The sequence below is a fragment of the Nomascus leucogenys genome, chromosome 25 (genome assembly GCF_006542625.1).
Source record: "Nomascus leucogenys isolate Asia chromosome 25, Asia_NLE_v1, whole genome shotgun sequence".
NCBI lineage: Eukaryota > Metazoa > Chordata > Mammalia > Primates > Hylobatidae > Nomascus > Nomascus leucogenys.
In genome coordinates, this window is record NC_044405.1 from 28100061 (window position 1) to 28122989 (window position 22929).

General features: G+C 49.2%; 1 protein-coding gene across 4 annotated transcripts in view; it reads left to right on the top strand.

Moving 5' to 3' along the window:
* Positions 1–22929, top strand: part of CRYAA (crystallin alpha A) — a 59946-nt gene that overhangs the window by 18950 nt on the left and 18067 nt on the right. For 3 of the 4 annotated variants that reach the window (XM_030806052.1, XM_030806053.1, XM_030806054.1), the window contains 2 exons: positions 6041–6120; positions 7858–8140. The gene's annotated coding sequence lies outside the window, so the exon portion shown is untranslated. The remainder of the gene's footprint in view (positions 1–6040; positions 6121–7857; positions 8141–22929) is intronic. The other variant, XM_030806055.1, reaches the window with a different exon arrangement.

A 22929-nucleotide genomic window follows, 5' to 3' on the forward strand; every position in this document is an offset into this window, starting at 1 on the left:
AAAAAGTCTAATCTGAAATTCTCTATGAAAAGTCCTTCAAAGCCAACTTGAAAAGAACCTTTATGATCCGTCATAATTCTTGTTCCACTTTATGCAAATAATGAAGCTGAGTACAATGCTAAAACTTATTTTACAAGTAACTTGGTCCCACTAAGATTTATCTTTGGTAGAAATGGGGAATCTGAGAGAGAAAAATTATGTTTCAGAAGAAAACGATTTTATACCTATTAATAGATTCCAGCCCTGATGATTGTTTCTGAGTTTTTATTATTTTCCTGCAATCCTTAATTATTTCCTGGCTACAACAAGTCTTTAAAGAAGGGCTGGGTTTTAATTTTCTTTATGATGTTTTTAGTTCACTCATAAATTGAATTGTTTTTTTCTGTTCTGGCATACACATTTCTTTTTGATTGTAATTCTTTTTTTTTTTTTGAGACGGAGTCTTGCTCTGTCGCCCAGGCTGAAGTGCAGTGGCGCAATCTCGGCTCACTGCAAGCTCCGCCTCCCGGGTTCACGCCATTCTCCTGCCTCAGCCTCTCTGAGTAGCTGGTACTACAGGCGCCCGCCACCACGCCCGGCTAATTTTTTTGTATTTTTAGTAGAGACGGGGTTTCACCGTGGTCTCGATCTCCTGACCTTGTGATCCACCCGCCTCAGCCTCCCAAAGTGCTGGGATTACAAGTGTGAGCCACCGCGCCCGGCTTTGATTGTAATTCTTATGTGCATTATATTTCTACTATGTATCTCTTTCTCTCTTTTTTTTTTTTTTTTTTTTTTTTTTGAGATGGAGTTTCACTCTTGTTGCCCAGGCTGGAGTGCAATGGCTTGATCTTGGCTCACTGCAACCTCTGCCTCCCGGGTTCAAGTGATTCTCCTGCCTCAGCCTCCAGAGTAGCTGGGATTACAGGTGCTCGCCACCACGCCCAGCTAATTTTTTGTATTTTTAGTAGAGACGGGGTTTCACCATGTTGGCCAGGCTGGTCTCAAACTCCTGACCTCAAGTGATCCACCCGCCTCAGCCTCCCAAAGTACTGGGATTGCAGGCGTGAGGCACCACGCCCGGCTGTATCTCTCATTGTTTTACTTCTCCTAAGAAAACCAAATTCATGGTATTCTGAAGACTAGAGATGAGTCAACAGGCAACAGCAGTTATATAAATTGATGACCTGACTGAGGTCGCATTTGTGCCACCCTGCGATGCCATCCCAATTTGGCTTTTGGCTTTCTTCAGATTCCTCACTGAGAGGTATACTTCCCTGATATAATTTGGATATTTGTCCTCACCCAAATCTGATATTGAAATATAATCCCCAACATTGGAGGTGGGGCCTGGTGGGAGGTGGTTGACTCACGGTGGTGGATTTCTCACGAATGGCTTAGCACCCTCCCTTTGGTGCTGTCCTCACGATAGTGAGTTCTCATGAGATCTGGTCTTTTAAAAGTGTGTGGCACCTCACCTGCCACTCTCTCCCTCTCTCTCCCTTGTTCCTGCTTTCCCTTTGTGACATGCCCACTCCCCCTTTACCTTTTGCCATGATTGTCAGCTTCCTAAGGCCTTCCTAGAAGCTGAACAGATGCCAGTACCATGCTTCCTGTAAAGCTTGCAGAACCATGTGCCAATTACACTTTTCTTATACATTACCCAATTTCAGGTATTTTATTTATTTATTTATTTATTTATTTTCATGCAAGATCGGTTCTTACTCTGCCACCCAGGCTAGAGTACAGTGGCACAATCATGGCTCACGGCAGCCTTCTCCCCCCGAGGCTCAGGTGATTCTCCCACCTCAGCCTCCCGAGTGGCTGAGACTACAGGCATGTACCACCATGCCTGGCTAATTTTTTTTGAATTTTTAGTAAAGATGAGGTTTTGCCATGTTGCCCAGGCTGGTCTCAAACTCCTGGGCTCAAGCCATCTGCCCACCTCGGCCTCCCAAAGTGTTGGGATTACAGGCGCAAGCCAGTGCAGCCAGCTGGTTATTTCTTTATAGCAATGCAAGAATGGCTTAATACGTCTCCCCTCCCCTATGTGGGACGAGGCCATCTGATAATTAACCTTCCTAGCAACTCAGGACTAAGCTCCTGAACATAAAGGGAGCCAAAACAATTTGCATTTTTCTATGAGGCCTTCTCTGAAAGGTCTTGATGAAAAGGGGAGAAATGGGAAAAAAATAGCACAGAGTAGTCTGAGCTATGTGAGGTGTGCCAAAGTTATCAGGCCCAGAGAGACAGGAGTGTGGGACTTTTTGTTTTGTTTTTGTTTGAGACAACATAGTGAGAGCCTGTCTTTATAAAAAATTTAAAAAAATTATCCAAGCATAGTGGCATGTGCCTGTGGTCCCAGCTACTGAGGCAGGCTAAGGAGAGAGGATTGCTTGAATCTGGGAGGTTGAGGCTGCAGTAAGCTGTGATCACACCACTGCACTCCAGACTGGGTGACAGAGTGAGACCCTGTCTCAAAAAAAAAAAAAAAAAAAAAAAAAAAAAAAAAACCCACTGCTGCTAATTGGAGCATCTGTTGTTCAGGGGAACGTGAATCTAGGCTCCCAGGTGGCCATCCTTAAGCTTTGGGCTTGAATAAACTTTGTACTTAATCATATTTTCTAAATCTCATTATTTAAAGTTGAGAATTCATTCCTCCCTTCATCTGTTCATTCATATGTCTGTCCTTTCACCCACCTGTCTGCTCATCTAGCCATCCACCCATTTGTCTGTTAGTCCATCCATCCATCCATCCATCCGCTCACCCAGACGTCCATCCATCCATCCATCTGTCCTTTCACCCACCCATTTATTCATCCATCCATCCATCCCACTGATCATCCTCCATCCCCATCTGTCCTTTCACCCACCCATTTATTCATCCATCCATCCATCCCACTGAGTCATCCATCCATCTATCCATCCATCCATCTGTCCGTCCATCCATCTTATATTTTTGGGGGCATGTCTGATGTGTCAGATACTGTGGCAGGTGCACAGACACAAATTCGGAAGACAGAGCTCCACTTAGAAGTCTGCCAGGCACCTCAGCTCAACATATCTCCAGCTGACTTCATTTTATCCTCCTCCTCCCATCTCTTGACGTTCTGTTCAAGCATTTAGTAAATGCCAGTCATCTACAGCCTGAGACCACCTGGGTTGCCCTTAGTTGTCTGATTCATATCCATTCTAATTCCTTGGCTTCTCTCAACCATGTCTGCTCCTTTTCCTCCTCTTGGCCATTCCTGAGTGTACCTGGATCACTACAGCAGTATCTATGCTGTTGCCTCCTTTTCTAGGGCTCTGTGGGAAATACAGATTCGATCCTGCTGTTTCTTGCTGGGAGCCCTCCATGGCTCCCAGTCCCTGGAATGTGCCGGGCAACTTTCAGCTCTTGGTCCTGGGAGCCTCCCACCTGTGCACAGTGTGTTCTTCCAGGGCCCATGCCCACTCCCTCCTTCCCAGCATTCCAGTTTGGCTCTTGAGGCCTCCTCGGAGTCATCTCCCTCCCAGATGTGCAATGCATTTTGGGTTCTCACAGCTTCCCCTCCTTACCCGCAAAGGTTGAACAGACCTGGATCTGATATCCTGCTTTGCCACTTCCTGCTGCATGACCTTCGTTATGAAGTTCTCTACACTCAGAGTTTCCATTGGCTAATAGGATCAGCCAACCTGCCTTTGAGGAGTGGACGAAGCTTGGCACTTAGTAGGTGCCCATGAGGCATCAGAAACTGCCCTTGTTGAATGATGCTCTAATGCAGTGTTGACATCCCTGTCCTACTAGGCTGGGGTTGCTTTGAGGACTCCAATTCTGTCTTTTCATCATGATTCCATGATGGAACAGACCCACAAGCCCTTATCAGCATTCCAAAAAGCCAAAAGCTGTGAAAATGAAAAGGCCTTTTTTTTTTTCTGTAAACTTGGTGCCAAAATTTGCGAAAGCTGACCTGACCCGAGGTGTTGGCAGCATCCCAGCACTCCCTCTGTTACAGGCACCTCTGCTGGTTGCTGACAATGTGTATGTTTTAATTTTTAAAATGCATTTGTCTTTTTTGTGACCATGGGTTTAATTGCACTGTGAATTCATACAAAAAGGGTAACATGTACCCAGTGCTCACTGTGGGAAGGACACATGGAAACACTCTCTTTGTCAATAGTGCAGAAACCATCAGTGATGTTGGGAAGCCATCAAAAGACAAGCAGTTGGGCTGTGCGTGGTGGCTCATGCTTATAATCCTAGCACTTTGGGAGGCTGAGGTGGGAGGATTGCTTGAGATCAAGAGTTCAAGACCAACCTGGCCAACATAGCAAGACCCCCTCTCTATTAAAAAAAAGACAAACAGTTGAAAATTTACAATAATTGTGATTACCAAGAGCCACTGAAATATGGAAAACACAGGGCCAGTGAGGTGTGGTGTAGGGAGGGAGATCTTGACCAGGAATGGATGGAATCCAGTTGGCAGTGAAGAAGTCACCATATGCCAAGGAGTGGTTTGTTGGTTATGAAAGAAGCTGGAATACAGCAGGAAGAACTGAACTTTAAAGGTGCGCATGAATATTCAAGAAGTGTCATGGTGTAAAACAATCTGCATAGCTGTGGTGGAAAGGCTTCTTTTCTGATCAGGAAACAGCTGAAAATTACACTGATGGATTTGTATCCTCTGAAAACCTTAGTCTCAACCAGGCACGGTGGCTCACGCCTGCAATCCCGGCACTTTGGGAGGCCAAGGCAAGTGGATTGCTTGAGCCCAGGAGTTTGAGACCAGTCTGGCCAACATGGCAAAACCCCATCTCTGCAAAAAATACAGAAATTAGCCAAGCATGGTGGTGCATGCCTGTAGTCCCAGCTACTCTGGAGGCTGAGGTAGGAGGATCACTGAGCCCAGGGAGGTTGAGGCTGCAGTGAGCCAAGATGGTGCCACTGCACTTCAGCCTGGGTGACAGAGAGAGATCCTGTCTGAAAACCAAAAAACAACAAAACCTTAGTCAGAACAAGTTTGTGGAGCTGATGAGTCAGGCAGCTTCACCTGTGCTCCTTTCTAGACAGGCAGGATGGTTGCGGAGAGTCACAATAGGCGTCCAGGAGGAGAGGCATGGGATGATGCTGGCCAAAGCTAGTTGTGGTTGGAAAAAGCCACTGGTGTGAATGGTGTATGCTAGTATGCAAGGGAACATATACTGGGAACCCGAGCCATGTTTTCTGCATGGTTTAATAATCCTTTGTATCAGTGCCAGGAATTCACTGCAGATAAGCTGGTCTGGAAGAAAAACGAACATTTTGTTATTTCTGCACAGCTGCTCCACACATTCCTTTCCTGAATGTCTTTTGAAAAGCAATGTTTCTGACATTTACTCTCCTCGATTTGTGAAGGGAGTTTTACACTCCAATAAGAGTGAATATAAATGCTTTTTTGGGGGGAAGGGGGAATCCTGCCATTAACAGAAAGCAGGGCTTCCTGACTAAGTTCACTCATAAGGCCGCCATTCACACAGTTGCAAATGCTCGGACAGGATGGACAGCTCCACTAACGTGCACTCGGTTGACTGTGTGAACCCCAGACATTTGAGACAGGCCTCAGTTAATTTAGAAAGTTTATTTTGCCAAGGTTGAGGACACGTGCCCGTGACATGGCCTCAGGAGGTCCTGGCAACATGTGCCCAAGGTGATCAGAGCACAGCTTGGTTTTAGACACTTTGGGGAGACCTGAGACATCAGTTAACACATGTAAGATGAACATTGGTTTGGTCCGGAAAGGGGGAGTCCCAATCCAGCCTGAACAACACAGCAAGACCGACCCTGTCTCAGAAAGAAAGAAATATGACAATATGACTTTGCAGCTTTTCAGAACATCAATAACTTTGCAGCTTTTCATGTTTCTCCTAGTCATGTCCAGAACAAGGACCCTGGGGAAGAGAGTTAAGCTGTAATCTAAGAAGCAGAATTTGCAAATATGCTACTGACTTAGTCTCCAGGGCTTAACATCCCCTTTGGCCTGATAAATTTAGAGGGTCTTGAAATTTTATTTGCTTTTAAACAACTTTTTTTTTTATTTCGCAGACATTTAGCTTCACTTGAACCTGTGTTTGAAGCTTTAGTGAACATTGTCCTTGGGAGTAAGAAGTACTAGAAAATTTATGGTATGTGGTTATCTTGCTATTTCATGAACTACTGTATTACTATATAAATCAGCCGGAAGCAAGCTGTAATCCTGTTTATGGGATATTTGTTCCACTTAGCATGATGAATTTGGCTGCAGAAATATCAGTATATTTGCCTTTGGAGTCCTGCCTCAGACCCCTGATGGGTGGGGGCTATGCAATCTATAGTACTTGCTTTTATTTGTTTTTTTTGTTGTTGTTGTTTTTTGTTTTTTTTTTTTTGAGACGGAGTCTCGCCCTGTCACCCAGGCTGGAGTGCAGTGTTGCGATCTCGGCTCGCTGCAAGCTCCACCTCCCGGGCTCACGTCATTCTCCTGCCTCAGCCTCCGGAGTAGCTGGGACTACAGGCGCCCGCCACCACACCCGGAGAATTTTTTGTATTTTTAGTAGAGACGGGGTTTCACCGTGTTAGCCAGGATGGTCTTGATCTCCTGACCTTGTGATCCACCCGCCTTGGCCTTCCAAAGTGCTGGGATTACAGGCGTGAGCCACCGCGCCTGGCTGCTTTTATTTGTTTATTCTGCTATAAATGGTTTGCTTGAATGTTTTGTTTGCGAAAATAGCCTCAATTTTCCCGTTACTGTTTCCATGCACCTTAGAAATAGGACTTGGTAGCCGGTTGTGGTCATACACACCTATAGTCCCAGCTACTTGCAAGGCTGAGGTGGGGGTGCGGCAGGCCAGGTCTCACTAACACAGGTCTCCATAACAACTGTTTCAGTGCTGACCAAGTGGTGAAGTTAAATATTAAAAGCTGAAAGAGCCAGCGCCCTTATACAAAGGCTGGAATATAACAGAAGCCCACCAAGAGTTTTGCCCAGACCTTTCCTGGGCTTTAAAGCATGAGGAGATAGCAAAGGAATTCTTAACAGGACCCATTTAGGATTAAATAAGTTGTATTGGGGGTCTGAAGAAACTCCCCAGGCCTCCACAAACAAGCTTTATTGGAGACTAAAGGAACTCCCCAAACCTCCATGACTTAGCAGGAGGCCAGATCCGGGTTTTCACCCCAGCCCCTGGACCCAGCTAGATTCATTAAATTCACTGAGGCTCCAGAGGAAGGTCTTCAGGACTCAGATCTTAGTTATAGATTCGAAGTTAATCGCTTACGTCTTTAGATGAATGCACACTTACACGTAGACATATAGCTGCGAAGGTATACAAGCTCCGGAAAGCGCTGTAATTTTGAGTTGGTCTGGTGATAATTTCCAGGCCTTCTCTCTGTAACTGGTTACAGAAATAAAAGCTCCCTTCTCTCCTAGTTCATCTGCGTCTTGTTACTGGGACATGAGCATAGGTGGTCTACCTTCAGTTTGGTCTGTGGGCAGGAGGATTACTTGAGCTCAGGAGTTCTAGTCCTGGCTAGGCAACAGAGCAAGACCCGGTCTCAAAAAGAAAGAAAGAAATGATGATATGAGTTTGCTGCTCTTTAAATCAATGACTTTGCAGCTCTTCCTCTGAAGAGGTGGCATCTGTTTCGTTTGAGTGTGGCACATCTAGGAGAATGGCTTTGAGCAGTGGTGTGGCAGACGTGACTGCAGGCCAGCCCTGAGCTGAGGCTGCCAGGGGACTGCACACTTCCTCTCTCAGCTCTGCCAACTGCTGCAATGTGTCTGGGCCAGTCCGCTGGAGCATAGAGCTCAGTGCATTGGGACAGCTACAGCCCATTGCATAGGGACAGCCCACAGCAACAAGACCCACCTGTCACCACTGCAGATGCATGAGGGTGCCCGGCTGAGAGCAGACAAGCCGCCTAGCAGGTGGCTTTTCAAGCGGAATCACAGACTAGCTCCATCACTGTGGTGAACGTTCTCCCCAGTGCCAGGATTCCACTTGGCCCCTGACTGCTTGAGCAGCCGATATGACAGCCATCTCTCTGCTGCCGTGCATGTCGGCTGGGCTGGAGCCAGTGCATCAGGAAGTAGATGCAGAAGTGGATCAGGAGCAAAACATTCCTGAGAGCTGGCAGAAGCTGGCGTCTGTAGCCACTGGGATGCGGGTAAGGGCTCTCTCAGTGGCAGAGGAACAGCCTCCTGGCAGAACCAAAGGCTGCTTTGTGCCTTCGATGCTGCTGCTGGCCAGAGTGGTTTTCTGTCTCAGACCCTGTACCATCTGTCTGTTCTTTCTCATTTTTTATTTAAAGGAGAGGAAAATGGTTATGTGTATATGCTGGTGGCACACCTAACTTAGTATTAAGTATTACAAAGTCTCACAGGCAGGGCATGGTGGCTCACGCCTATAATCCCAGTATTTTGGGAGGCTGAGGTGGGCAGATCACCTGAGGTAAGCAATTTGAGACCAGTCTGGCCAACACAGTGAAACCCCATCTCTACTAAAAATACAAAAATTAGCCAGGTATGGTGGCACATGCCTGTAATTCCAGCCACTCGGGAGGCTGAGGCAGGAGAATTGCTTGAACCCGGGAGGCTGAGGTTGCAGTGAGCTGAGATCACACCACTGCACTCCAGCCTGAGTGACGGAGTGAGACTCTGTTTCAAAAAAAGAAAAAAAAGTCTTAAAAGTCTTGCAGACCCAAGGAAGAATTTGTCTTCCTGTATGAGAGGGGAGATGTGCTCTGATGATATAGGAGAAAACCCCAAATTCAGTATCAGCCCACCAACCAGGCCAGTGAAGCCCCACCCAGACATACCAGACATGGCAGTCCATGAACAGCCAGGCCTTTGTAAAGGCCGGTGCTTTATGGAATGACGCTCTGCCGGGCCCGGGTTCTGGGGCTTCCAGTCACTCAGTCTTTTGTTTACTCATCCATTGCATATTTCTTGAGCACCTCCTATGAACCAGATGCTGCCTGAGGAACTGGGGTTACCAGGGCAAATGAGACCAGGCCCCTGCCCTCAGGGGCCCCAGGTTCAGGGAGAGAGAGAAGACAAAAAATAGGAAAGAAGTGAGCTAATTTCAGACAGTGCTTAGAGCTGTGGAGAGAATGCGTGGCACTCAGAGGCCCTGAGCAGCCCAGATGGTGACGCAGCTGTGGTCGTGGTGTTGAGGGTGTGACCCTGAAAAGATGTAGAGTTGAGAGTGAGTGAAGGCCTGGGGTCGGCAGGGGCGGGGTGGCGGGTGGAGAATGAACTCTATGTCGAGGAGCAGCGAGCAGACCACTGTGCCCGGAGCTTGGTGGGGGTCCAGGGCCAGGTGAGGCTGGCAGAGTTTGGGGAGGGGCTCCTGGCCCAGATCAGGTGGGCTGTGGCATGGAGCATGATGTCATCCTAAAACCACCCTGAGGACACTACCAGGCATTTGAACAAGGGGAGAATTGAGATCAGTTTATGTTTCTAAAAGTCTCAGAAGTAGAGTATGACATATGTCCCTACAAACTTGTGCAAGACTGTTCATAGCAGCATTAGTCACAACAGCCAAAAAGTGGAATCAGTCCAAAGTCCCTCACCCGACGAGTGGATAAACAAGGTGTGGTCCATCCATACGACGAATAATCTCCAGCCCTAAGAAGTAATGGTGCGCGGACACATGCGGCAACATGGGTGAACCTTGAGCACGTCAATGCAGAAAAAAGGCATGAGAGAGAATTATCTCTATACACACTGGGTTTGTTCAGGAGTAGAAATAAGGCTTATAATCCAGAATGCATGGAATGGCAAGCCTCCAGGGCGTTCGGTGAGGGACACAAGGGGAGCTCTTATTGGCAAAAAGAGATTTACATAAGCTGCTTAGAAACAGAGTCCATGGGTCCCAGAGGTCTAAAGACAGAGTTGCTGTCAGTTCATTGGCGGAGAGGCTGTTCCTGGGCAGGTGTTCTTCCAGGAGCATCTTGCGTGAGTCACTGCCGTCCTAAACGATGTCTGGTGATGATCTTATCAAAGCAGGAGATGCGCGAAGAACACGAAAGGGTTTTAGAAAAGTCCTTGAAACAGTCATCTCAGACACCTAAGTGTGAGCCCCCACTGCTTTCGGCTTTCCCACACCTATTTTGTTTGGGTCTGACAAAAGTGAGTTCAGGCCAGGCTCAGTGGCTCATGCCTTGTAATCCCAGCACTTTGGAAGGCCAAGTCAGGAGGATCACTTGAGGTGAGGAGTTTGAGACCAGCTTGGCCAACATGGTGAAACACCATCTCTACTAAAAATACAAAAATTAGTCGGGCATGGCAGTGGGTGCCTGTAATCCCAGCTACTCGGGAGGCTCAGGCAGGAGAACCGCTTGAACCCTGGAGACCTAGGTTGCAGTGAGCTGAGATCACACCATTGCACTCCAGCCTGGGCAACAAGAATGAAACTGTGTCTCAAAAAAAAAGAAAAAGTGAGTTCATCTTGGTACCTGCAACTTCGACAAAAACATTATGCTCCATGAAAGAAACCAGACACAAAAGACAACGTATCATTAAGATTCAATTTCTATGAAATACAGGAATAGGCAAATCTATAGAGATAAAAAGTAGATAAGGGGTTGCCTCAGCCGGGGTGAGGGGAGGATGAGAGGGACTGCTAATGGCCTGGGGTCTCTTTTTGGGGTGATGAAGATAGAATTTGATGGTGGTGTTGCATGTACAATTTCATGAGTACTCTAAAAACCACTTAATCATACACTTTAAAAGGGCTGCTTTATAGTATTGAATTAATTCTCAATAAACCTGTTAAAAAAACTAGAGGTTAGAGTGCTGGGGGCAGGACAGCAGGGAGAAGGCAGGCGAGGGGTGATCCTGGGACAGGAGGTGGGGGCTGGGCCAGGGTAGAGGCTGGAGGTGGAGGCTGGGCCAGGGTGGAGGCTGGAGGTGGAGGCTGGAGGTGGAAGGAATGGGACAGGAGGTGGGGGCTGGGCCAGGGTGGAGGCTGGAGGTGGAAGGAATGGGACAGGAGGTGGGGGCTGAGCCAGGGTGGAGGCTGGAGGTGGAGGCTGGGCCAGGGTGGAGGCTGGAGATGGAGGCTGGGCCAGGATGGAGGCTGGAGGTGGAGGGAAAGGGATAGGAGGTAGAGGTGCAGCCTTTGCTGGGGGGTTGGACATTCAGGGTAAGGGAGAAAGGAAGAGCAGCAGGGAGTAATGGGGGGGACAGGGGTGCGGGGCCAGCTGCTCCATGTCAGAATTGCCATTTCTCAGCCAGCCTAGGATGACGATGGGCACTGTGTGAGGAATCAGGGCAAACAAGGGCTTAGGGCCTGGTCTCTGGAACCCTGTAGACCTGGGCTTAATCTTGACTCTGCCATAGGGAGAGCTTGAGACCTTGGGCACGAAAGTTAATCTCTCAAGCTCTCCCATTTGTAAAATGAGGATGCTATGTGCTATGTTGAATGTCCCCTCCATAACTCATGCTGACACTGTCCCCACTGTGGCCGTATTGAGAGGCGGGGCCTTTGAGAGGTGATTGGACCCTGCCGTCATGCATGCATTCATTCATTCATGGTTAGCGGATGGATGGGTTATCATGGGAGGGGAGCTGGTGGCTTTATAAGAAGAGGAAGAGACCCCTGAACTAGCACATTAGCATGCACAGCCCCCTCGCCATGTGACCAGTGGGAAGGCTCTCACCACATGTGACCTCTTGACCTCTTGACCTTGGACTTCTCAGCTGCCAAAGTCATTTCAATTTGGCAGCTGTGAGAAGTAACTGTAAAAAATAAATTCCTTTGCTTTATCAATTACTCAGTTTCAGCTATTCTGTTTATAAGCAACGGAAAATAGACTAAGATAGTAAGTGTGCCTGCCTCTTAGGGTGTTGTTGGGAAAAGATTCGGTAAAGCTGTGAAGTGCCCAGCATAGGCCTGGTGTGCTGTGAGGGCCAAGTGAGGCTTCAGACCGTCACTTTCTCAATCTGGGCCTTGGTTTGTTGATCTGTGGAATGGGAGTTGCACTATGGGAGTTGATTCCTGGGGTCCCTTCTGAAACCCCCAACTTTGTGAGTCTACGACATGAAACACAACCCTCCTGCCATGGTCTGCAGAAAGCTGTAAACTCTCCCTCCCCAGGGAGACAGACACTCGTCTCCCTGCTGCCTAGAGCGCAGGGAGCCTCATGTTCTGATGGCTTCCTTCCTTCCTTCTTTCCTTCCTTCCTTCCTTCCTTCCTTCCTTCCTTCCTTCCTTCCTCTCTCTCTCTCTTTCTTTCTTTCTCTCTCTCTCTCTTTCTTTCTTTCTTTCTTTTTTTTAAGATGGAGTCTCGCTCTGTCATCCAGGCCGGAGTACAATGGCGAGATCTCAGCTCACTGCAACCTCCGCCTCCTGGGTTCAAGCAATTCTCCTGTCTCAGCCTCTTGAGTAGCTGGGATTACAGGCATGCACCATCACGCCCAGCTAATTTTTGTATTTTTAGTAGAGACAGGGTTTCACCATATTGGTCAGGCTGGTCTCGAACTCCTGACCTCAGGTGATCCGCCCCCCTCAGCCTCCCAAAGTGCTGGGATTACAGGCGTAGCCACTATGCCCGGCTTGGCTCTCACTTTCATATTCTTTCCATGTAGTCACACATGAATGGTCGTCACAAGATCTCACAGGGAAATCATTTAGCAAGTGAATCTCAGTTTTTAAAAGGAAGGTGTTTGTGTTTTATTAGCATCTGTAATTGATCAGACCATGTAGTTAAACCCCTAAGAAGACTTAAGGTCGTATCTCCCTCAGCTGGGACTTCTGTGACAAACGCCACAGATGAGCAGATTAAACAACAGAAATTGATTTCTCACAGTTCTGGAGGCTGGAAGTTCAAGATCAAGCTGCTGGTCAGTCCTGTTCCTAGTGAGGTCTCTCTTCCTGGTTTGCAGACAGCTGCCTTCTCATTGTATCCTCAGATGGTGAGGAGAGGGAGAGAATGAGCAAGCTCTCTTCTCTCTTCTTATAAAGGCACTAACCTCATTATAGGGCCCCATCCTCATAACCTTATTACCTCTGAGTCCTCACCTCCTAACACCGTAGGAAGTTAGGGTTTCAACATTTTAATTTTGATAAATATTCAGTTCATAACAGGTCTGCACCTGGGGTCCATATAGGTCAGTTTTATTTCCAGCAGAATAATGGTGATCTGTACCACCATTACATCAGCCTGTATGCAGGCAACCCATATTTGTGGCTTTCCATAAATGGCTTTACTCTTTCCCAAAATGGCTTTTTTATTTTGCTTACTGTATGTGTGATTAATACCTTCTCACGGTTCAAAATAAAAATAACCAAAAAGTCCCCTGCTGGCTCTGTGCTCAGCCTCCTACAACCTCACCAGGAGCAGCCAGCGTGACCAGTTTCATGTGGGTCCTAGAGATATTTTATGTAGTTACAAGCAATTGCATATGTATTTCCTGTTTTGGCAGAAATGTTAGCACACCATACATACGTTGTTCTCCACCTTATTTTTATTTAATAAGTTGGAGATATTTCCATATCTCTAGAAGGAAGGAGATACGAAAACAAAGAATTTCTTTTTGTGTGTGTGCCACAATAGCAAAGAAATTTCTTCATTTTTTAATGGTAAAATACACGTAACATAAAATTCACCATTTTAACCATTTTACTAATAAGTGTACAGTTCAGTGATATTAAGTACATTTGCATTGTTGTGCAATCATCACTACCACCAACCTCCAGAACTTTTTTTTGTCTTGCAAAATCAAAACTCTGTCCCCATGAAACACTAACTGCCTGTTGTTCTCCCTACCTGAGCCCCTGACACCTACCATTCTATTGTCCGTCTCTATGCATATGACTCCTCTAAGAAACTCAAATAAGTACAGTCATTTGTTCTTTTGTGACCGTCTTTTTTTTTTTTTTTTTTTTTTTTTTTTTTGAGACAGAATCTGGTTCTATCGCCCAGGCTGGAGTGCAGTGGTGCAATCTCAGCTCACTGCAACTTGTGCTCCTGGGCTCAAGTGATTCTCCTGCCTCAGCCTCCCGAGTAGCTGGGATTACAGGTGTGTGCCGCCACTCCCAGCGATTTTTTTTTTTTATATTTTTAGTAGAAACAGGGTTTCACCATGTTGGTCAGGCTGGTCCCAAACTCGGATTACAGGCGTGAGCCACTGCGCCCGGCCTGTGACTGTTTTATTTTACTGAGCGTATTGTCTTCAAGGTTCATCCATGTGGTAGCATGTGTCCAAACGCCTTCCTTTCTAAAGTTGAATAATATTTCACTGCATGTAGAGACCACGTTGTGTTTCTCTGTTGGCCTGTTGGTGGACGTCTGGGTTGTTTCCACCTCTTGGCTGTTGTGAATGATGCTGCTGTGAACATGGATGTGCAGATTTCCTCGTTTTTCAACCACTGCAGGCTGTTGCTTGCAGCCGAGGCTGGCACACCTACCCTCTACGGCGCACATTTAGGGAGTGTCCGTTTTTCACTAACACCAACAGCTGCAACAGTAATCTTGTGCACAGGTGACTGCACATGTGCGATATTTGTAGGATACAGTTCTAGAGGTGGAAGGGCTGCATCACATGGAACGTGCGTTTGTAATTTGGTTACCCCATGTCTCTAAGGCATTTTAGTTTGGCACCTGTTAGAAGCTGGTTTCAGATCAAATCTTGCAAGTGGCGGGAGGGTTGTGGGTGTCTGTATCAGGCTGGAGTCATGGAAAGAATTTGCCCCTTTCAGACCTTGACCTCCGCTGGGGTTACATCTTTAAAGGCACGGTCTTTCCACTTTGGAAATGGAAGTGTCCCACTTGCTGTGGTGACGGACACTAGAGGGCGGAGTTCTCCATCTTTTAGGCAATGTGACGGCTCAGTCCACTTCTCCACTTCTGCAACTACAGAGATGATTATTTGGATTCGGGGAGGAAAGTCAGTGTTTCCCAAGGGGTACCGCACAGGGCAGAGAACCAGTATTGGAGCTCAGACAGGCTCAGGGGACTGGGAGATGGAAGCCATCGCCTTTACCTTGGGCATTTCATCTTAGGCCCCATGGAAACAGGGGCCATGGGTTGGTACTTATCATTTCTTTTAAACAGATAATGGCATACAGTAAGTCCTCGATTTCATCACAGGTTCCTGGAAACTGTGACTTTAAGCAAGACAACATATAATGAAACCAATTTTACCATAGGCTAGTTGATATAAACAAGAGTTAAATTCCTATGGCATAGGCTGGGCGCAGTGGCTCACACCAGTAATCCCAGCACTTTGGAAGGCCAAAGCGGGCAGATCACCTAAGGTTGGGAGTTCAAGACCAGCCTGACCAACATGGAGAAACACTGTCTCTACTAAAAATACAAAATTAGCTGCGTATGGTGGCGCATGCCTGTAATCCCAGCTACTCGGGAGGCTGAGGCAGGAGAATCGCTTGAACCTGGGAGGTGGAGGTTGCAGTGAGCCGAGATTGCCATTGCACTCCAGCCTGGGCAATAAGTGTCAAACTCTGTCTCAAAAAAAAAAAAAAAAAAAAAAAGGCATATTTCTGTTCTCAAAACATCACCAGAACAGGCTTGGTGGCTCACACCTGTAATCCTAGCACTTCGGGAGGCTGAGGTAGCAGATCTCTTGAGGCAAGGAGTTCAAAACAGCCTGGGCGACATGATGAAACCCAATCTCTACAAAAAATACCCCCCAAATTAGCCAGGAAAGGTGGTGTATGCCTATGGTCCCAGCTACTTAGGAGGCTGAGGTGGGAGGATTGCTTGAGCCTCAGAAGCTAAGGTTGCGGTGAGCTGTGATCACACCCCCACACTCCAGCCTGGGCGACAGAACGAAACCCTATTTCCAAAAAAAACCCACAAAAAAAAAAAAACACCACCAAATTTCTAAAGACCCAAACACTTCTAATATTAAACATTGAAATAAATGTAAACTATCCCTACATGTAGAGGTAGCTATACCTACATAAGAAAGATTAATACAAACAAGTGAGATCATTATCTACCCAATGTTTGGGAAGTCCACGAGTGACAGCGGTGGTAGTGGTGGTGGTGAAATCAAGGAATCAATGTCTGCAAAGCACAAGCTGTTGGGAGCACCTCCTCCCACCGCACAGCTGAAAGACAAGCGACCGTGAATATGGCCTCTCCCTGAACACCCTCACACGCGGCGTTTGTTGGCATGCGTTTGTGTGATTACCATAGGCTTTATGATTTTTATTCGATAATTTATATTCATTTATTCATTCATTTTCCAACTTGCTTTCTCCAGTTCAGGGTGGCAGGTGACCAGGGCGCATCCTGGCAGCTCAGGGCCAAGGCGGGCACCCGCCCTGGATAGGACAGGCCTCCATGGGACACCCACACTCACTCAGACTAGGCCCATGTAGACATGCCATGAGGCTGAGGTGTGTACTTGGGATGTGAGAGGAAACTGGAGGACCTGGAGAAAACCCATGCGGACCTGGGGAGACCTCCTCACCGCTCCCTAGAATGAAACGATGGAATTTGAGGACCTGTTGTATTTATTTGTCCCAATCCAGCGGCCCTGGCCTTCAGTGCACAGTAGTCCCTGCTGCTGGGCACACGTCCCCTCATGCTCAGTCCATTGACCAGGACTGGCCACATGGCCTCACCTGGCTGCGCGCAGTGGCTTCTGCCCTGGGGCAGGCAGCTGCTCCAGGTATGGAGATGAGCCCCACCTCCAGGTGCAGCTGCTCCAGGTGTGGAAACGGGGCTCTACCTCGTGGGGAGCGTCTGCTGTGGGCCACAACCTTGCTGGGAGGCTGCGGGGGATGAGGGGATAAGAGGGGTGGTGTTGAGGCTTTCCCTCCCCGGCAGTGTAGCTCCCCCCTCCCCACCCCGCCCTCCATCTGGAACACAGCACAGGGGCTGCCCTCCGGCCGTCGGTGTGCAGGGCTTGCACACCTTGGCTTGCAGGGCATTTGGGGGATCCCACTGGGGCAGCTGCCAGCTGGAGAGATGCTGGTGCTGAGCCATGCTGCTCCTGGGGGCAGGCTGGGTAGGGGCTGAGGGGCCGGAGTGAGCGGTCCACAGTCATCCAGGAACAACAGGGCTCTCACCTGGCAGGGCTCCCAGGCACGTTGATGGAGGGAGGGTTTCCTCAGTCCTCTCCCCCAGCCCTTACTGAGCAGCACCCCCACCCACCATACTGTCTCTTGCCTGGGTCTCAGGTGGTCGGCGCTGTCTGGCCCCTGCCTCCCGCTCTGTCCCTTCAGCTGAAGCGGGCTCCACTCCTTCCCAGGACTTCCCGTGCAGTCTGAAGCATGGTCACATCCGGTCTGACCCTCCCTCACCCCTCCCTTGCCACCCCAGGAGGAAATAGAGGCTGAGTGTCCGTGCCCTGCAGCCGAGCACCCACCCTTGCCTTTGGTCCCACCTTGGCCTGCCTGGCGGCCGTCCTGTCACCTGTCATTCAGCCCTTGCTGTCTGCTGGGCACGTGCCCTGCAGGTGGGGTGCACTGCAGACCCATGAGTGCCCACCGTGCCTCGCCATTCAGGAAGCCACCCAGGCGCTCTGGGCGGTGTCGGGGCAGGGTGCGTCTGTGCGGCGTTTGCACGTGTCTACCGTCCTGACCAGGGGCAGAGCCACGTCCCACACATCTTTCTACCTGACTTATGATATGGCAAAGACACATCCCGATACCTCTCCCAGGTGGGCCCATGATGCTGGGCTCTGCGACACCAAGGCCCAGGACCTGCTCAGCCCTGGGAACATGGAACTGGAGGGGACCTTGAGATGGCTGGCCCAGCCCCTTGTCTTATAGACAGGGAGACAGCAGAAAGGGAGCTGGAGTCACCGGCCAGGACCCTAGCTATGAGTGGGAGCTCGACCAGGACTTGAGTGTCCTGACCCACCTCCTCCCTGTGCTGGGCCCACTCTCAGAAACACTCCAGGTCTTGAGGCAGGGCAGGGAGGACAGAATGGCTATGATGTGGTGAGGCTCTGTCCCCACCCAAATCTCACCTCGAATTGTAATCCCCAGGTGTTGAAGGAGGGAGGCGACTGGATCATGTGGGTGGTTTCCTCCAGGCTGTTCTCATGATAGCAAGTGAGTTCTCATGGGATCTGATGGTTTTATAAGGGGCTCTTCCCCCTTCGCTCGCTCTTGCTCTCTCTGTCCTGCCACCATGTGAAGAAGGTGCCTGCTTCCCCTTCAGCCATGACTATAAGTTTCCGGAGGCCTCCCCAGCCATGCAGAACTCTGAGTCAATGAAAACTCTTTCCTTTAGAAATTACCCAGTCTCAAGTAAGTTTTTTTTTTTTTTTTTTCCAGACAGAGTCTTGCTCTGTCACCCAGGCTGGAGTGCAGTGGCATGATCTCGGCTCACTGCAACCTCCGCCTCCTGGGTTCAAGCAATTCTCGTGCCTCAGCCTCCGGAGTAGCTGGGATTACAGGTGCCTGCCACCACTCCCAGCTAATTGTTGTATTTTTGGTAGAGTTGGGGTTTCACCATGTTGGCCAGGATGGTCTCGAACTCCTGACATTAGGTGATCCACCCACCTCAGCCTCCCAAAGTGCTGGGATTACAGGCGTGAGCCACCGCGCCCGGCCGGAAGTTCTTTATAGCAGTGGGAAAATGGACGAATCTAGGCTTGCATCAGTGTTCTGGGGCAGCCCAACAAAGTACCACAAAATGAGGGGCTTAAACCATAGACATGTGCTCTGTCATGGCTCTGGAGGCCAGAAGTCTGAATTCCAGGTGTGGGCGGAGCCGCGCCCCCTCTGAGATTCTAGGAGAGTTCCCTTCCTCACTTCTGCCAGCTGCTGGTGGGTGCCGGAAGCCTTGGAACTCTGATCTGTGGCAGCCTCACTCCTACCTCTGCCTCTGTGTTTACACGACCTCTCTGTGTGTGTGCGTCCAAATTTCTCTCTTCTTACAGGGTCGTCAGTCATTAGATGAGGGTCCACCTTCTCCAGTGTGACCCCATCTTAGCCTCATTACATCTGCAAAGACCCCACTTCCAAATAAGATCACATCCATAGGTCTTGAGGTTAGGACTTGAAGACATCGCTTTGGGGGACACAGTTCCACCCAATGCAGGTCCTTGGTGAGCCAGGTAGAATGAGCTGGTGGTGTGGACAGTGGCTTGAGAGAGCCGCCATGCCGGTAGCTTTGTGGAAGTTTCGGAGCCATGGTTTCTCTGAGACCATTTATGTAGGTTCTCAGTAGGGGCTGGAAGAGGCTGTGGGCATTTGTGTCAGGGGTGACTGGGTGGAGGTGGCCGGTCTGCATGCCCATTCAGCAAGGGGAGGATGTCCCATGGATCAGGGGCCAGAATGGAGCCAGCTGCCTCCCTCCAGCTCCTAGAGCCACCCCAGGCCATGCGTGACTTTGAGCCCTCAGAGGTCCAGTTCCTCAGTCGCTCTTTCTTCAGCTTCCTCCTCTGTAGGCCATGGAGCTGGCCATCCTGCCTCTGGCAGCTGTGGTGCTGTTTAGGTGAGTGGTCATTGCCTTCATCTCCATTTTATAGTTGGGGAAACTGAGGCTCAGAGGAATGAAAAGCCTGGGTAGGAGAACAGAAAGAGCAGAGCATGGGCGGTGGACAAACAGTCGCCGTCCCTGACAGTCTTGCGGTTGGACCTTCGTCACGTGTGGTCTGGGGCTCTCGCCTCCTCCCAGCTCTGAGGTTCTCTGCGTGAACTCCAAGGAAACAGCCTGTTCTGGGATGGCAGGAGCTGGTGGACTTTCAAGTTAGAAACACAAAGACGCCATGAGCTTGGGGTTCTGGAAGCCCCTGGGGTGTCCACTAGGTGTGAGGTGCTGGTGGCCCTGGTTAAACAACCCCTAAGGGTGGGCAGAGGGGGTGGCAGGTGGGAAAAACAGATTGACACTCTCCGATTGGACTCCAGGTGACGGCCTGCTGGTGTCCACCTGGCTAGAACTTTCTCTTCCTTTTTGTCCACTTCTCATGGAGCAAGGAAATAAAAAAAAACACCCACTCATGCACAAATGGATTTCCTGAACCCTTCTGTGCACCAGTCCCTGGGGATGCAAATGTGAATGAGGCAGCGCTCTGTTGAATTTCTGTGCCCGAACTCATCAACGTGCACAGATACTGATGTGGGAACACCTGCTGTAAGGTGGCCGGGAGCAGCGGAGACCCTCCTCTCTTGTGAACTCCCCTACCATGGCTAGCCCCCTGGGGCTCCCCGACCTTGGCAGTCAGCCCTTGTGGTTTTTAAAGAATTTATATTTATATTTATTTTTATTTTTAGAGGCAGGGTCTCATTATGTCACCCAGTGATATGAGCTGGCTGTGTCCCCACCCAAATCTCATCTTTTTTTTGTTTTGTTTTTTGAGACGGAGTTTCGTTCTTGTTGCCCAGGCTGGAGTGCAGTGGCGCAATCTCGGCTCACCGCAACCTCCACTTCCAGGGTTCAAGCGATTCCCCTGCTTCAGCCTCCCGAGTAGCTGGGATTAAGAGCACAGACCACCACGCCTGGCTAATTTTTTTTGTATTTTTAGTAGAGATGGGGTTTCATCATGTTGGCCAGGCTGGTCTTGAACTCCTGACCTCAGGTGATCCACCCACCTTGGCCTCCCAAAGTGCTGGGATTATAGGTGTGAGCCACCGCACCCAGCCCCAAATCTCATCTTGAATTGTACTCCCATAATTCCCCCGTGTTGTGGGAGTGACCCGATGGGAGATAATTGAATCATGGGGGTGGTTCCCCCGTACTGTTCTCGTGGTAGTGAGTAAGTCTCATGAGATCTGATGGTTTTATAAGAGGTTTCTGCTTTTGCTTCGCCCTCATTCTCTCTTGTGGCCACCATGTGAGATGTGCCTTCTGTCATGATTGTGAGGCCTCCCCAGCCACATGGAACTGTGAGCCCATTAAACCTCTTTTTCTTCCCAGTCTCAGGTATGTCTTTATCAGAAGCATGAAAATGGACTAATATACCCAGGTTGGAGTGCAGTGGCGCCATCTTGACTTACTGCAGCCTTGACCTCCAGCTTTCAAATGATCCTCCTCCCTTGGCCTCCCAAAGTGTTGGGGTCACAGGTGTGAACCACCATGTCCAGCCAGCCCTTGGGTTTTGAGATGCTCAAGTTACAGGCGAGAAGTGCTTTGTTTGTTCCTGAATCTGTGTCCTGAGAGGGTTAAAGACAAGGGCTGGCCAGCCCCTGGAGCCTGGCCGTGTCGCCAGGGGAGCTGTGGAAGCAGGAGGGAGGCAGCAGTTCTGTGCTGTGGCGTACCTTGGGCCTTTCTTTTTCTAATAGAGAAGCAACATTTTGGATAAACCCACAAAAGAGTAGTAGATCATCTCATTGGTTTCTGTGTGTGAAGTTTCATGCTTATCTAACTGCATTTAGGGAAATTCACTTGTACATTTTCCCCAAGGGGAACGAGAGGATGTGAGCGTTCTACTTGTTCATTTCATATCTGCTTTTACAAGTTCATGGCGGGGTGAGGAAGGAGCTGTAGTTCTCATTGCGACTGATGTTTGATTATTTGATTCAGGAATTTCACTTCTGGGAACTTGACTTAGGGAAATGCTCTCAGAGATGCGTGCGATGTTGTTTGTAGCAAGCACATGTGGAGCTGTCCCAGGCCCCCTCATGAGGCGGCTGCTTGGGTCCGTTTGTACCCCTTGCCAGCTGTGCAGTCTCGCTCAGCTCCTAGAAGGAGGGAGGCAGGTCCAGGCGTTGATGGTTAGTTTTTTTGTTTTTTTTTTGAGAAGGAGTCTCCCTCTGTCACCCAGGCTGGAGAGCAGTGGCACAATCTCGGCTTAACTGCAACCTCCACCTCTCAGGTTCAAGCGATTCTCCTACCTCAGCCTCTTGAGTAGCTGGGATTACAGACATGCACCACCATGCCTGGCTAATTTTTTTATTTTTAGTAGAGACAGAGTTTCGCTGTGTTGGCCAGGCTGGTCTCGAACTCCTGACCTCAAGTGATCCACCTGCCTTGGCCTCCCAAAGTGCTGGGATTACAGGCATGAGCCACCGCGCCCAGCCGATGATTAGTTTTATCCATGTTCTTCCTGCTGCAGCTCACCCAGAGGCCCTGGTGGGGCAAGAACTTGGCTGGCCAGGGTTGGAGCAAAAATACCAGCCTTGGCTGTGGGTGAGGCAGGAGTGTGGCCGTGCAGGTGTGGCTTCCTCGCCGCATCTCCAGTGCGCTTTCCCTGTCCTGTGAGCTCCTTGAGGGCCGAAACTGGGCCTGTCAGTTCTGGGCTACCTCCACTTCCCAGCAGGCCCTCAAGAAGTGTTCCCTAGATGTGGTCTATTCCCACAGGGGACTATCAGCCTTCAAAAGGAAGGGAATTCTGATGCAGGCTAGACAGGAATGAGGACATTAGGCTGAGTCAAAGAGGCCAGTCACAGATACACAAGTACGGTGACCTCCCCTTTGATGAGGCCCTGGAGGAGTCAGATTCACAGACACAGAAAGCAGAATGGTGGCACCGGGGCTGGGGGATGGGGAACGGGGGCGGAGTGTTGAACGGGGACAGAGTTTGCTTTGCACGATGAAGAGTTCTGTGGCTGGATGTCAGGGATGGTTGCACAAGACTGGAATGTACTTGATGCCACTGAACTGTACACTTAAAAATGGTCATGATGGTAAATTTTATGTTATACATGTTTTACCACAGTTCAAAAAACACTTTAAAAAAAGCACCATGTCCCGTGGATTTAGTGATACCGACCCCTCTTTGTCCCCCTGCTTCCCATTGGTTTCCTCTTGCCCCTGGGATTTAACAGGAGTTCGAGGCCAGCCTGGGCAACATAAGGATACCCTGTCTGTACAAAAATAACAGATAAAAAGAAAAACAAACAAAATAACCCCCATGGTGCAGCCATTTCTTGGAGGTTATGGTAATTTTAGTAGCAATCATCTAAGAAGAGGTTTTCTTTCCTCAACCCTAATGCGCTCCCTTTCCTCAAGGCTCTGAGAGCAGCAGGAAGGCTCACCTTCCTGGTTTCGTGATGAGTTAACCTTCCTGGGTTCACCCCTGGTGC